Source organism: Leuciscus leuciscus (assembly GCF_965113295.1).
Source record: "Leuciscus leuciscus genome assembly, chromosome: 6".
NCBI classification, from domain to species: domain Eukaryota; kingdom Metazoa; phylum Chordata; class Actinopteri; order Cypriniformes; family Leuciscidae; genus Leuciscus; species Leuciscus leuciscus.
The window spans coordinates 30913400-30926964 of NC_138730.1; the positions used below are offsets into that span (position 1 = coordinate 30913400).

Consider the following 13565-nt stretch of genomic DNA (forward strand, 5'->3'; position numbering starts at 1 on the left):
ATATATATATATATATATATATATATATATATATACGTGTATTGCATTAGCTTAAACTGTCACAGCACTTGCATATTGTTGTCCTATTGTTAGTTTAACTGTAAATCGCTTTGGATAAAAGCGTCTGCTAAATATAAAAATTGGCTTGACATTGGACATTCGCACATTTAGGGACCGTCTCTAAAGTTGCATACAACATTGGCATTAAACGTTTCTAACTTCAATAGCAAACTTAAATTTATTTGGGTGCGCAAAAATCCAAAGGGTGCACATTATGCCTGACACTAAATGAACACTTTACAGTTGGTTTTATGACTGTAAGTCGTTCTATTCAAATGCTATCGGAGTTAGAAACGTGTATACCAAAGTCGTATACACTTTAGAGACGGTCCCTAAATGTGCGAATGTCCAACATCAAGCCAACTTTATGCCAGTCTATCACTGGGAAACGCTCAGCATTAAGCTTTGCGCGTTATTCTGAGTCCATCTGCTTGCCTGCGAGTTTGGTCTTTTATATCACTGTCCATTAAGCTACGTTAAGCGTTGTATATGTCCAGCAGGGGAATCCTTAAGTATTGAGGGAAACCCTAATAGCCTGCATGCAGCACATCCACAATATAAAGTTAAGGCAACTAAACAAGATAAATATGTCAACCTCAAAAATGTAACATTGGATCTGTATATCCGCATCGGGGAATAATTATAATCTCGTTCACGGTAGAGAAAGATGCATGTAGGCTACACAGGAAAAGTAACCGTGAAGACACTGAATTAAACATAAAGCAGCCGTCATAATAATCACAAATACACTTACATTGCTGTAAATGAGTTTTATGAATGAATGACTTGTTCTAACTGTTGCTGGTCTTCGTCAACAACAAGCGCTTTTGCACCATCTGCTGGTGAGGTCGACTAACAGCAGATGGAGAGTATGCTCGGCAATCTACTGCTTTTCCTGCAGTTCCTGGACGTCAATGTTGAATTTACTGTCGAATTTGAACCACTGAATTTGTGGAAGCGAATTTGCAAAGCGAAATAAAATGGACCGAAAATTGCCTGTTGAATATTATTGGTTGTATTTTTAAACAGTTTGAATATTTTGGAAGTGAAATATGAAAGGTGAATATGGATTATTGAATTTTATTAATAATGAAAAGGTGTTTGAAATGTTTTTAATTGAAATATTCACAGCTTAAATATTCAACCATGTTGAATTTCAGCCCATAAAAATGTAAGCACTAAAAATACAATGCATTAAAATGCAAGCATGGTTAATGCAATGCCTATATTTTTTCAAGTAGTGCAATTCAACAGGCTTTTATTTCAAAAACATTTGACATTATTCTACTTCCATATTTAAAGCTCAAATCTGTGGTTTATTTATAAAGATAGCGCCTATTTAAAAAATTTATCTGACGTTTTCAGAGTTGTGAGATCCAGGCGATCACCGGGTGCTCATGTACCCTGCCTGGAACAGCCTTACCTCAGCTGGTGCTTCGGACGTTTGCCGCTGGCTCTGATGTCTCTAGTCTAGTGGTTAAACATGAGATATAATTCATCTTGTGTATATCTAACGGGCGATCTTTGGCCTTATTAATCTATAATTTGTTCCCTGTCAAATAGTTTTGGCTGAGGGCAAAGTGAAGTTTCATAACTTTATATATTTAGGCTATTTAACTTTAACGTTGTAGCCTGCTGTATGCTTGACTGAATCGTTTACTTTATTTCTTGACTTGTATCGCTTCTTATACCTTTTAGGCTACTTATACTGCTACAGTCGCTATTATTTATCAATAAAACTGAAATTTAACAAAAAGAGACAGGGTTGTGTCATTTTATTTTATATAGCGTTAGCCTATGTAAGAATATTTAAAAATATATAAATATATAAATTATTTTATAAATACATTCTCTTCTTCACTGTATGTAGGCCTACATAAAATAAAATGACACAAATCTCTTTTTGTTAAATGTCAGTTTAATGATCAATATTATAATGTTTCATATTTTTTTCATATTGTCTATATTATTCTGCAATTGCTATTACACTGTATTTGCTGTTCTTCTTCTTCTTGTTATTTTAATATTATACCACTTGCGATTATCAATCTATTATAGTTATGCTGTTAAATTATTGTACTATTCATAGTCACTATTTATCTTATTATTTTTTATTGTCTATATTCTGTAATTGATATGTCATATTCTATTGCTATTATTATAGTATTATACATAAACTATATGCTATTATCAATATATTATTATTATATTATTGTACTTATTGTAAAATTATACTATTCAATACTGTTTTATTTGCTGTATACTGTTTGTTTATTTTATTAACTAAACTATTTACTATTACTTCTCACTTTATCTTATATTTACAATTTGCATTGCACTGTAGTTGTACGGTACCATATCATATGTATTACCATAAAGGATCCATCAGTTATCTTTGTTATTGCTAAAATCGGGTCAATGACAGAAAACTCCCCCAAACAATCCACAATAAGAAAACTTTCTTTCATTTAATGTGAACATTTAATTATATCTCAGTATGGGGGTCTTCACAGTTCTTATCCAAGAATAACAAGCCAAATACATAACAAGCCTGAGCTTTGACAATTCCTTATTAAAAAAATATTTCTCACTTAATTGCTTTTAAGTCTAACTATCGAGATTTTAAATAACTAGAGATGGAACTTTTTGTACACCACATACAAACCACTGAAATCAGTTGATAAATTTAATTGTTTTGGTGTTATTATCCAGAAAAACCACAGCTCACCCGTTTACTTGCATTTGATTATAGCGCAGTCTTGCCCTCAGCAAAATGGCGGACGCGTTGACGTATCGCAGCAACGTTCCAAAGCGGCCAATAGGGCGTCTATGTATTTATTATGTCTATGATTTAAAGCGGCGCTATGCAGTTTGGGCAATTTCTTCGCTGTTTTCTCGCTTTTTGCTCGCGGGTTTTTCCATAGAGCTCCCCCTACAGCTTCGGGAAAGATATTTGACAACACTGTCATCAAAACTCATTGGCAACTCTCCCCCCTCCCATCTTCTCCCTCTGGTCATGTGTATTTGTTTTCAAAGAAGCTGGCGAACGCACGGAGCCATGTCCACTGAGGTATGTATGATACACAGAAGGCTAGCATATAAATGTTTAGATAGTATATGTGTGCAGTGCCGTAAAGCAATTCGTTACATCTCGAGACCTGATATCACGCAATACTTCCTGATGCTGAGGCCCGCCGGCCCAAAGTTGCAAGGGTAGTTTTCTGCTCACAGGCGCTAGGGGGGTGTGAGAAGAACAGTACAAAAAACGTCTCGGTTACGTATGTAACCCTCGGGGAACGGAGACGTTACGTTGGATGACGACGAATGGGGTTTCGCTTAGAAAGCCTATCACCTTCGAGTATATAAAACGAGCCAATGGCAATGAAATGCCATGGGTCTGCGGAATTTGCATAGCGTAACTCCGCCCCACCCTGGGGGTATATAAGGAAGTACGCTGGCAACATGCAGATATGTCTTCGCTGAGGGGCCGAGACTGAACTCGTTACAGCTGAAGTGGCAGGGAGACGTAACGTCTCCGTTCCCTACTCAGGGAACGAGGGTTACATACGTAACCGAGACGTTCCCTTTCGTGGTCACTCCGAGTTACGTCGGATGACGACGAATGGGGTCCCCAGTCTAATCACGCCACCTCGGCTGTCTTCCAGTTCCCTGCGTAAGTCTGAGCTCCCTGTCGTGAGACTAGCACGGACGAAGGAGTCCTACTTAACACAGGAATACCAAGGTACACTGGGAAGCATATCTCAGAGGAAATATGCAATTATGCCCAGCCTGAAGGGGGGGGGGGGGGGGGGGACTTGGAATACACATATGACCCAAGGGGCTGTATATGGAATATCACTGGGGTGTCCAGCTGCAGGTGGAATGTTTCAACTCCAGGGGTGGCAAGGTGGCTTGCCGAGGGAAAGACACATGCTCAGAGAGGCTTACAGTGGAAATACACATGTGGGGGTCGCCCAGAGGGGGAACCATGCACATGGAGGCACCTAGCCAAGCGCGAAAGCTGCCGGTGGCATAACTCTGGCGTTGACGTCGACAGTGCTGGAGGAGACTCAGGGCTTATTAGGCTCACCTGAGGAAAATATTGCACGTATCCCATCCGTGGAGAGGAATCGCGAGCAAGCGAAGACACCTGAGCAGAATCTAGTACCGGCTAGTTGAAGCGAGTACATGAGAAGAAACTGGCTCCACTCGGAGATTATAGAATCTCGCGAATGTGTTAGGTGTCGCCCAGCCTGCAGCTCTACAGGTGTCTGTTAGCGAGGCGCCATGCGCTAGAGCCCAAGAGGATGCCACACTCCGAGTGGAGTGGGCCGTCACATCAAGGGGGCATGGTCGACCTTGCTGCTGGTATGCCAAAGCAATGGCGTCCACTATCCAGTGGGACAACCTTTGCTTGGAGAGAGCCTTTCCCTTCAGCTTCCCACCATAACAGACAAAGAGCTGGTCTGAGGTCCTGAAACACCGCGTTCTGTCTACGTAAGCACAGAGGGCGCCAAGGCTGGGTCTGCCTCCTCCAAGGGCAGCGCTTGCAGGTTCACTACCTGGTCTCGAAAGGGTGAGGTAGGAACCTTGGGCACATATCCAGGCCGGGGTCTCAGGATCACGTGAGAGTTAGCCGGCCCGAATTCCAGGCACGCTTCGTCAACCGAAATGCCTGCAGGTCCCCTACCCTCTTGATGGAGGCCAATGCAACCAGGAGCGCTGTCTTAATTGACAGGAACTTAAGCTCCACTGATTGCAGAGGCTCAAAGGGAGCACTCTGCAGGGCAGTTAAAACCACTGAGAGGTCCCAAGAGGGTACGAGGGGAGGACGAGGAGGATTCAGTCTCCTCGCTCCCCTCAGGAACCTGATGATCAGGTCGTGCTTTCCCAGAGACTTACCATCAACTGCGTCGTGATATGCGGCAATGGCGGCAGACAGCCTTCGCTCCAACCCTTCTTGCAGGAAGGAAAGCACGACACTGATCTGGCATTTCATGGGTTCTTGATGTTTAGAAGAACACCAGTTGACGAAGAGGTTCCACTTCAACGCATAGGCATGTCTCGTGGACGATGCTCTAGCGGAAGTGATGGTAGCCACCACTGCTGGTGGTAGGGTACTCAAACCTGCCTCGTCCCGTCCAGGAGCCACACGTGGAGGTTCCAAAGATCGGGACGAGGGTGCCAGAGGGTACCCCGTCCCTGAGAAAGCAGGTCCTTCCTCAGGGGAATTGGCCAGGGAGGTGCTGTCGCGAGGAGTACTAGTTCTGAGAACCATGTCCGGTTGTGCCAATACGGGGCAACCAAAATGACCTGCTCCTCGTCCTCCCTGATCTTGCGCAAGGTCTGCGCAAGAAGGCTCACTGGGGGAAACGCATACTTGCGTAGGCCCCGCGGCCAGCAGTGCGCCAGTGCAGCCGTGCCGAGCGTGCCCTCGGTCAGGGAATAATACAGGTCGCAGTGGGACGAGTCGTGGGAGGCAAACAGGTCTACCTGTGCGTCCCCGAACTGATCCCAAATCAGCTGGACCGACTGGGGATGGAGTCTCCATTCTCCAGCGAGAGGCAGAAGCCGAGACAGCTCGTCGGCCGCCTGGTTCAGGTCTCCCGGGATATAAATGGCTCGAAGCGACCTTCAAATGCTTCTGACTCCATATGAGGAGGTGGCGAGCGAGTTGCGACATACGGCGGGAGCGTAGACCACCTTGATGGTTGATGTACGCTACTGTCGCGGTATTGTCTGATCGGACTAGTACGTGCTGACCCTTGAGCAACGCATGGAAGCAGTGCAGGGCGAGACGTACGGCCAGCAACTCAAGGCAATTGACATGCCAAAGGCGCTGGGGTCCTGTCCAGGAGCCCGCGGCAGCATGTCCAATGCACATGGCGCCCCAGCCCGTGGTGGAGGCATCTGTTGATACAACAACATGCCGGGAAACTCGTTCTAAGGGCACTCCGGCCCCTAGAAAACTGAGGTTCGACCACGGGGTGAAGGTCTGACGGCAGGCCGGAGTCACTGGAACTCGGAGCATGCCGTGATGCCATGCCCACCTCAGGACTCAATCGCGAAGCCAAAGCTGAAGCGGTCTCATATGAAGCAATCCGAGCGGCGTTACCGCGGCTGCGGATGCCATATGCCCCAGGAGCCTCTGAAATTGTTTCAGTGGAACCGCACTCTTGTCCTCGAACTGGCAAAAACAAGTCAGCAGTGACTGCGCGCGTTCGCTCGTAAGCTGCGCGCACATGGCGACCGAGTCGATCTCCAAACCGAGAAAAGAGATCCTCTGCACGGGGCAGAGTTTGCTCTTCTCCCAGTTGACCCGAAGGCCCAGACGAGCTAGGTGCCGGAACACTAGGTCCCTGTGTTCGCAAACCTGGTCTCGAGAGTGAGCTAGGATAAGCCAGTCGCCGAGATAGTTCAGGATGCGAACCCCGTGTTCCAGGAGGGGAACAAGGGCTGCCTCGATGACTTTAGTGAAGACGCGAGGAGACAGGGCTAGCCCGAATGGGAGAACCGCGTACTGATATGCCCGCCCCTCGAAAGCAAACCGAAGAAACGGTCATCCTCGTTTCCTTCCCTCGCTTCCTTTCCTTGCATCTTAGCTCCACCCCCTTGGGATGCGAGAAAAGGATACACCTGTGTGTCCTTGCTCACGACTCCTCAGGAAGCTTCCTCGCTCCTCATTCCTCGACTCCTCGCGGTGCAATTATAGAATTGAGATGTTCTTCAATATGGTTGAGTTCAATTGGTTTCCGGGTCACGGGCTGGAGGACGTAGGAGCGAGGAAACAAGGAAGAATCAATTTGAGTATTTAGAAGCACCCACATTCATACTAACATACTCTTTTAGTGGTCGCAAAGTAATACTTATTCAAAATAAGTACGTATGTGATTTCAGACGCAGTGATATTTGCACTTCAGAATCTAGCCGGAAGTAGGTTATCCAGGTACTTTTTGTCTACTCTTTTATGAGTACTTTGAATTAATTCAGACATACCTGTCACTTACTGTTTTTAGCCTACTATACATATAGTGGGGAAGAATGCGATTTCGGACACAACCACTGTCTGTATGATTGAGTCATTGAATCCTTCATTCAAATGATTCATTCAGGAACCAAACAAGTGGCTATCATTTTGAGTGATTCATTGAAGATGCTTAATTCTGTTGTGTTTGGAACTATTTTCGTTGGCCAAGCAAGCAATATACCAAGTAACTGACAATACTTTGTCTAAAAAATGTAAGTTACTCAATATAAAAATTTTGTTGTAAAATTTACTCTGACTAACTTGTAATAGTTAAATTTTTCATCAAACTATTTTATTTAATCGATATCTCACACTCTCTGACCATTTCAAGTTTCAGCAGGTATATTGTGTTTGTGTGTTTGTGTATTATGGGTTTTGTCACACACACACACACACACACACACACACACACACACACACACACACACACACACACACACACACACACACATATGCATGTGATGAGGCGTGATGGAAAACATGGTCCCCCACAAGAAAACGATGGCAAGGCCGCAATAGCACTTCTTGTGCAAGTTGTTTGACCTCAAGTGTCACAACATGTAATGGTGAAGTGCAACCAAAAGAAACAGAAAACTAGACAAGATCTGCATTACAAGCTCTCATGCCATTTTGAGTTGTGCTGCAGTCTTTCAGAGCATTTACTCAGAAAGGTGCCATTTATTTTTCCCATTCATCTAATGGTGTGTTTTTTATTTTTTATTTTACCGTTGTGTGGGTTTCAGTGAGGAAGGGATCAGGCCTGTGTCACTTTTTTGTGTGAGGGGTGAGACTGTGTGGGAAGAGGTTGGTAGAACTAACTGTACTTGAATTGTAATAGCTTACAGCTCCCACATAATTACATTCTTCATTTGTATAGACCCTAAAAGGCTTTATCGTCTTACTAGCTCTGCAGTCATGACCTTTCCATTTGAGTTAATTTAAGCTATTTGTGTCAAAGAGAGCAACTTGAAAGGTTAATTCAAAGGGAATTTTTAATAATGTATTATTAACAGCCTGCTTTACATCCCCTGATTCGAACACTAATTAGCAAACACTGTCAATTTAATACCGTGAAAGAATAATTTTGCCATTTCATGTTCCTCTTTTCATAATCTCAATATTTGAATATATATACATATTTTCAATAATGTATTTAAATATATATATATATATATATATATATATATATATATATATATATATATATATATATATATGTATGTATATATATATATGTATGTGTGTGTGTGTGTGTGTGTGTGTGTGTGTGTGTGTGTGTGTGTGTGTGTGTGTGTGTGTATGTATGTATGTATGTATGTATGTATATATATATATATACATACATACATACATATACACATATATATATATATACATATATACATATATATATATACATACATATATATACACACATATATATATATATATATATATATATATATAAAAGGTTTCAATAATCAGGGTAAAAAATGTTTACATGCTGCATAAATCATTAATTATATTGTCTTTCTTATATGCGTTCTAAGCTAAGATGTACATTTTGTTTAATAAACTATGGTTTGATTACAAAGAAAGCTCTAACAGAGACAATGATTTTGGACACAATAAATGTTTTTTTCCCATGTCTATAGATACTGCTAAAATGTGAATGATTCTTTTTTAAAGACTTCACCTAGTGTTGTTTGTTTTTGCCCCTTAAATAATGTGACAGCCTAGAGTTGGTTTGGCAGCAGTACTGCAGCTCTCTCTTCACAAATCTAGTACATCACTCTGTTCTCAGATATCCACCTTTCTGACCTCCCACATTGGCACGGAGCTGTCGCAGTGAGCTAGAGCTTTACTTCCCTTCCATCTTTAATCTGATCTCCAGGGATTTCAGATTTCACACTGTCACACATGTGCCAAAAATTCCATGGCATCTCTCTCTCTTTTACTGCTGTGTCTTAAACTGATATAGAGGCTAAATAGAAAGAAAGCAGAAATGATGGGGTGAAGCAATAAAAAAAAGACAGAACTCGCAGAGGCTGGAACCTGCTCTCATGTTAATTCATGACCATTTATACCAGTGCAACCTAGCCCTGCATATGAATAAAAACCATTCCCAAATTAGAAATAACTTTGTTTGTTTGTTTGTATGTAAGGTTTTAGCCAGTTAATCTTGCAAACTACAATTTTTGGTTGTAACTTATCTTGTGAAAATAAAAAACAAACAAACACCACCCTCCACCCATATTGTATGAATATATATACATATGTATATACTGTATAACAGGATTAATGGTTGCTGAAATTTTATTGAATCTTATTTTGATTAATTTTAATTCTTAAAATAATCCACAATACTTTACACTCAAAAAACTCAACTAGCCACTTGCTTGATTTGCTAAATAAAAATATGTCTGATTAATAAGAATATAACGAGTTTACTTGTGTTAAATGATTCATTCTTGTTAGTTGGAACTAAATTAAGAAATAATTGAATGAATTAGATCTGCACTTGTTGATTCAATGAGATTGAGGCGCTTCATATCAACAATTCTCTCTGGTGAGTCACACTGCGCATGCTCAGTACTGCGGCGGGAAGTTCGGGGACACGCGGCCGGGCTCAAATGTACTGTGGAGAAGGCTGAAATTCCTGACGTTTTGTGAGCGGTCTAATCGTTCTGCATCCTTGATATTGAGGGTAAGTACCTGATATATGTACCTATTTGTAATTATTACTGTGGGATAAAACTAAGTTATTAGACACTGTTGCGATGTTTCTAAGCAGGCTTATTTTCCCAGACTTGAAGCACATGTGTTGGGTTCAATTCTTTGTCTTTGTCGATACGAGTTTCACCTTAACGTTAAAGGGGAATATGGCAACTCTAGCAATTTTTTCGCTGATTTTAAGCAAATATAACTCTACCCCAACAATGGGAGGGTAAAACAGGAGATAAATTGAATGCAGACGTCAGAGTCGAAAACATCATACACCCGTTTTTTCCCCGTTTTTTTTCTGTTTGTAAGTTAATGCAACGTTAGCTAACGTTAGCGTAATGTGCCATTTTTATGTTGGCCTGGCCTTCATGTATGTAACGTTATATCAGCAAAATATTAATTTAAACGTTCTGTATCTAGCCATTTCTGTCTTTTCAAACATGTTACTTAATGCTACCCAGCTTATTGATTACAGTGTGCAAAAATTGTCAAGTAAAATCTATGATGCAGTCGACCATATTTGAAGTGTCCTAATAAATGGCAGTTAAAGTTATGATTGAATAGGTATACATGTTTTATTTATGGAATATACTTATTCATATAAGTAAAACTTTATATTTAGTAACAGCAGCCAGTAGTGGTATTTTCTTTGGCCCATTTTTTTAAGTCAGTCTTATACACTTCTTTTCTTTACTTTTTTTACAGCGAAAATGATTCTTTTCTTCATACAAAAGATGAAATACATCACAATATAAAGCTGTCCCCATGCTCTTCTGGTGTGAACCTCACCTTAATTACATGTAAGTAGTTTTTCTTAACACTCACATATAATGTATAACTAGCCTAACTATCCTTGATTACTGACCTTTCCTTTTCTTTCTCTTTCAGTGACGTTTATGTGGCAGTGCAGGCAGTGTGTTACAAAGGAGAGTTGTAGGTACAAATTGCTTAAGCATTATAAACTACACCATTGTTTTGGAAACGACAATCATTATGTTTGTGTATATTTAATAGTCATTCTCAATGCATTTTCTTCCCACAGAGTACTCTTAAGCTGTGCCGCCACTGAAGTTTGAGTTAATCTTGTCCCCACCCCACAGAATGACACTATACATACCCGAAGAGCCTGTGTCATCAAGTCTCTGTGCACATGAAGACCCTGAAAAACTAGTGAAGGCATATTTGGTGAGTTGATAAGAAAATACAGTTTTAAAAGCCCATTGAATCTGTACTTGGGCCGTGTTTTCCCCTATTTGCTACAACAAACATGTGACTCGAGAGAACACATAACTTTGTCAAATAACTGAGCTGGACAAATTGTTTATTTATAGGAAACTGATGGTACACAGTTCTTATGTGAATTGGTTGATGCACGAAAACAAATATTTTTTTATTCAAATCGGTTGAGCTCTCAAAGGGCCTAATTTGCATTTTTTTTAAATGGCATCAGAAACTGTACATGTATGCTTTTGTTTTATTGCAGTGCATTATATTCCAAAGTGGTTCTAATGTTTTAGCCACCTAATTTATTTTAAATATGGTGGCCAAATAAATTATTACAATCTTATAATATAATGCACCACATTATACTCCAGCACCCACTGTGACCTCAATAATAAACAGTAGAATTATCACCTTTCTGACAGTTTCATCTTAAAAACTGAATAATTATAACCTTGTAAATGTAGGATTCACAGCAGAGCTCCTGTATTGGATTGAAGTTTACTTTACAGGTTTACCTAATAAAGTGGCCAGTGAGTGTTTAAGTGTGCATTTCTTGTAATAAATATTTGAGCTAATTTTTGCTTGTGCTCTTATTCCACAGGATTCAGAATTTGAGTCACAAAGTACCATGGAGCAAACTGTGATAGGAGTGTATGTCATACTGAAGGAGGGAGCGCTGCCTAACGATGACCCAGCAGACATTGGTGTCCTTGAAGGTGTGGAAGTGCTCAGTGACTTGAATAGTCAGGCTTGTGCTCTGTTATTTGGACTGATATACTGTTTGAACCTGAGCTACCCACCAGAGCTCAAATGCACTTTTGAAGTCTTGCAGAAGATCTTTCTAAATCTAAATGGACAGATGTTGTCATCCAAGGCACAGTTCCTCAAAAACAAGCTTTTGGAGTAAGTGAGCTTGAAAAAGATGGACTGAGACTACAACAGTGTTTTACCAAAGGGACAACTGACTGGAGCAGTTGTTACACACTTGCTATAAATTCATGTTTGTTCAAATTTTACTTTTTTTGTGTGTGTGTGTCAAGGCCAAGGTTTACACTTACAAATTCCCAAAATGGGTATTATTAAAATTGCTTAATTTTTAAGATGTGAAGGAACATAAGCTACACTGGTAATTTAGAATTATCAAAATAATTTTCATGTGATTTCATCACAGCAAGCTGCTGTAAGGTTTTTATTTATTTAAGGTATGTATTTATTTATTTTTATGTTTTATATATACACCAGTATTTCATCAGACAATTTTTTTTATTATTATTTTACAGCTCAAATTGTTACTCACAATTGTTTGTTAAATTCATGTTTATTTTCAAATGTAACATTTTTCTGTATCAGGCCATGGTTTACCTTACAAATTCCCAAAAAGGAAAGTGTTAAAATTGCTTAATTTTTAGAAGTGTTAAGAAAAAGGGGGCGTTAAAGTCCTGCAAGCGTTGCTTGGGGATCAGTTTTCTCAAGAGCCAAGATTTTGTTAGCTAAATGTTTCTTATATATCATGTTACAAACACTCAGATGAATGGGATACTTAAAGTGAAGAAAGCAGTTCAGACTTAACTGGTGCATGTTAAAGCCCAATTAAAAAAAAAAAATTTTTAAATTGTTTGCATGATTTCTGTGTTTTTTTTGTACACTCAAAGTAATCTCACTAAATTAACTAAGAATGAACATGTAACTCAAAAAAGATTAAAATGAGTTTAATGGAAATGTTAATATCATGTTTAACCAACACATCTATTTTGTGTTCAAATAATATGATAAAGGTTGGTTGACTTAACTTGGTTTGTTTAGATGGAATATAGGTGGCATGATAAAATCATGTTCATCCAATGAATTTTTTTGTATTTTCGATGCAGCCTTGATGAACATTAGAGACTTCTTTCAAAAACATTTTTAAAAAAACGTACTGATCCCACACTTTTGAATTGTAGTTGCAATAAAATCACCAAAGAAGTTATTTTCTATAGGTATAGTTTGTAATATATTTAGGCATTTTAAGGTTTAAATTAAATATATCTCAAAATATATCAAAATTCATATTCTGAAACAGTATTTCTTTGCATGTATTTCAGGTCACACTACAAACATTGGTATTGCTTTCTCATTTCAATCTGAAAAGTTCATAAATTCAGTGCACAGTGTTGGTGCAGCTGTGCCCTTTCAGTGCTTACATATGTGACGAATCTAATTGCTATTCAGGAGTCCAGTCTGATGGCATTTGATTTCTTGGGCACAGTGCTGTTTTTTTTTTTTTTTCAGGATCGGAGGTCTACTTTAAAACAAAAATTACAAGTGAGTCATTAAATAATTGATCATTTACATGCCGAAGGCTTTGCTACCGTGACTCCAGACCACTTAGCAGGTATACATTAATTAATAATCCCACTAAATACTTGTGACTTCAGGCATATTAATTTAGTTCAGTGGGGCACATTTAATTATTTTCCCTTGCTCAAATGCCACAGCAAGAACGAGTTAGCCGAAAAGTTTGGGAGAGTAAAGGTCTTTTATTTGTAGCTCATATGGAGGCATTGTGTTG

General features: G+C 39.8%; 2 long non-coding RNA genes across 2 annotated transcripts in view; one reads left to right on the forward strand and one right to left on the reverse strand.

Moving 5' to 3' along the window:
• The window catches only part of LOC309500905, a 197969-nt gene that overhangs the window by 41712 nt on the left and 142692 nt on the right, over window positions 1-13565 (reverse strand). The gene's annotated exons all lie outside the window — the stretch shown is intronic.
• On the forward strand, window positions 9443-10923 carry LOC309501368. Its single transcript, XR_014206878.1, has 4 exons — window positions 9443-9773; window positions 10496-10590; window positions 10679-10727; window positions 10833-10923. It is a non-coding gene; the product is annotated as an uncharacterized lncRNA (long non-coding RNA).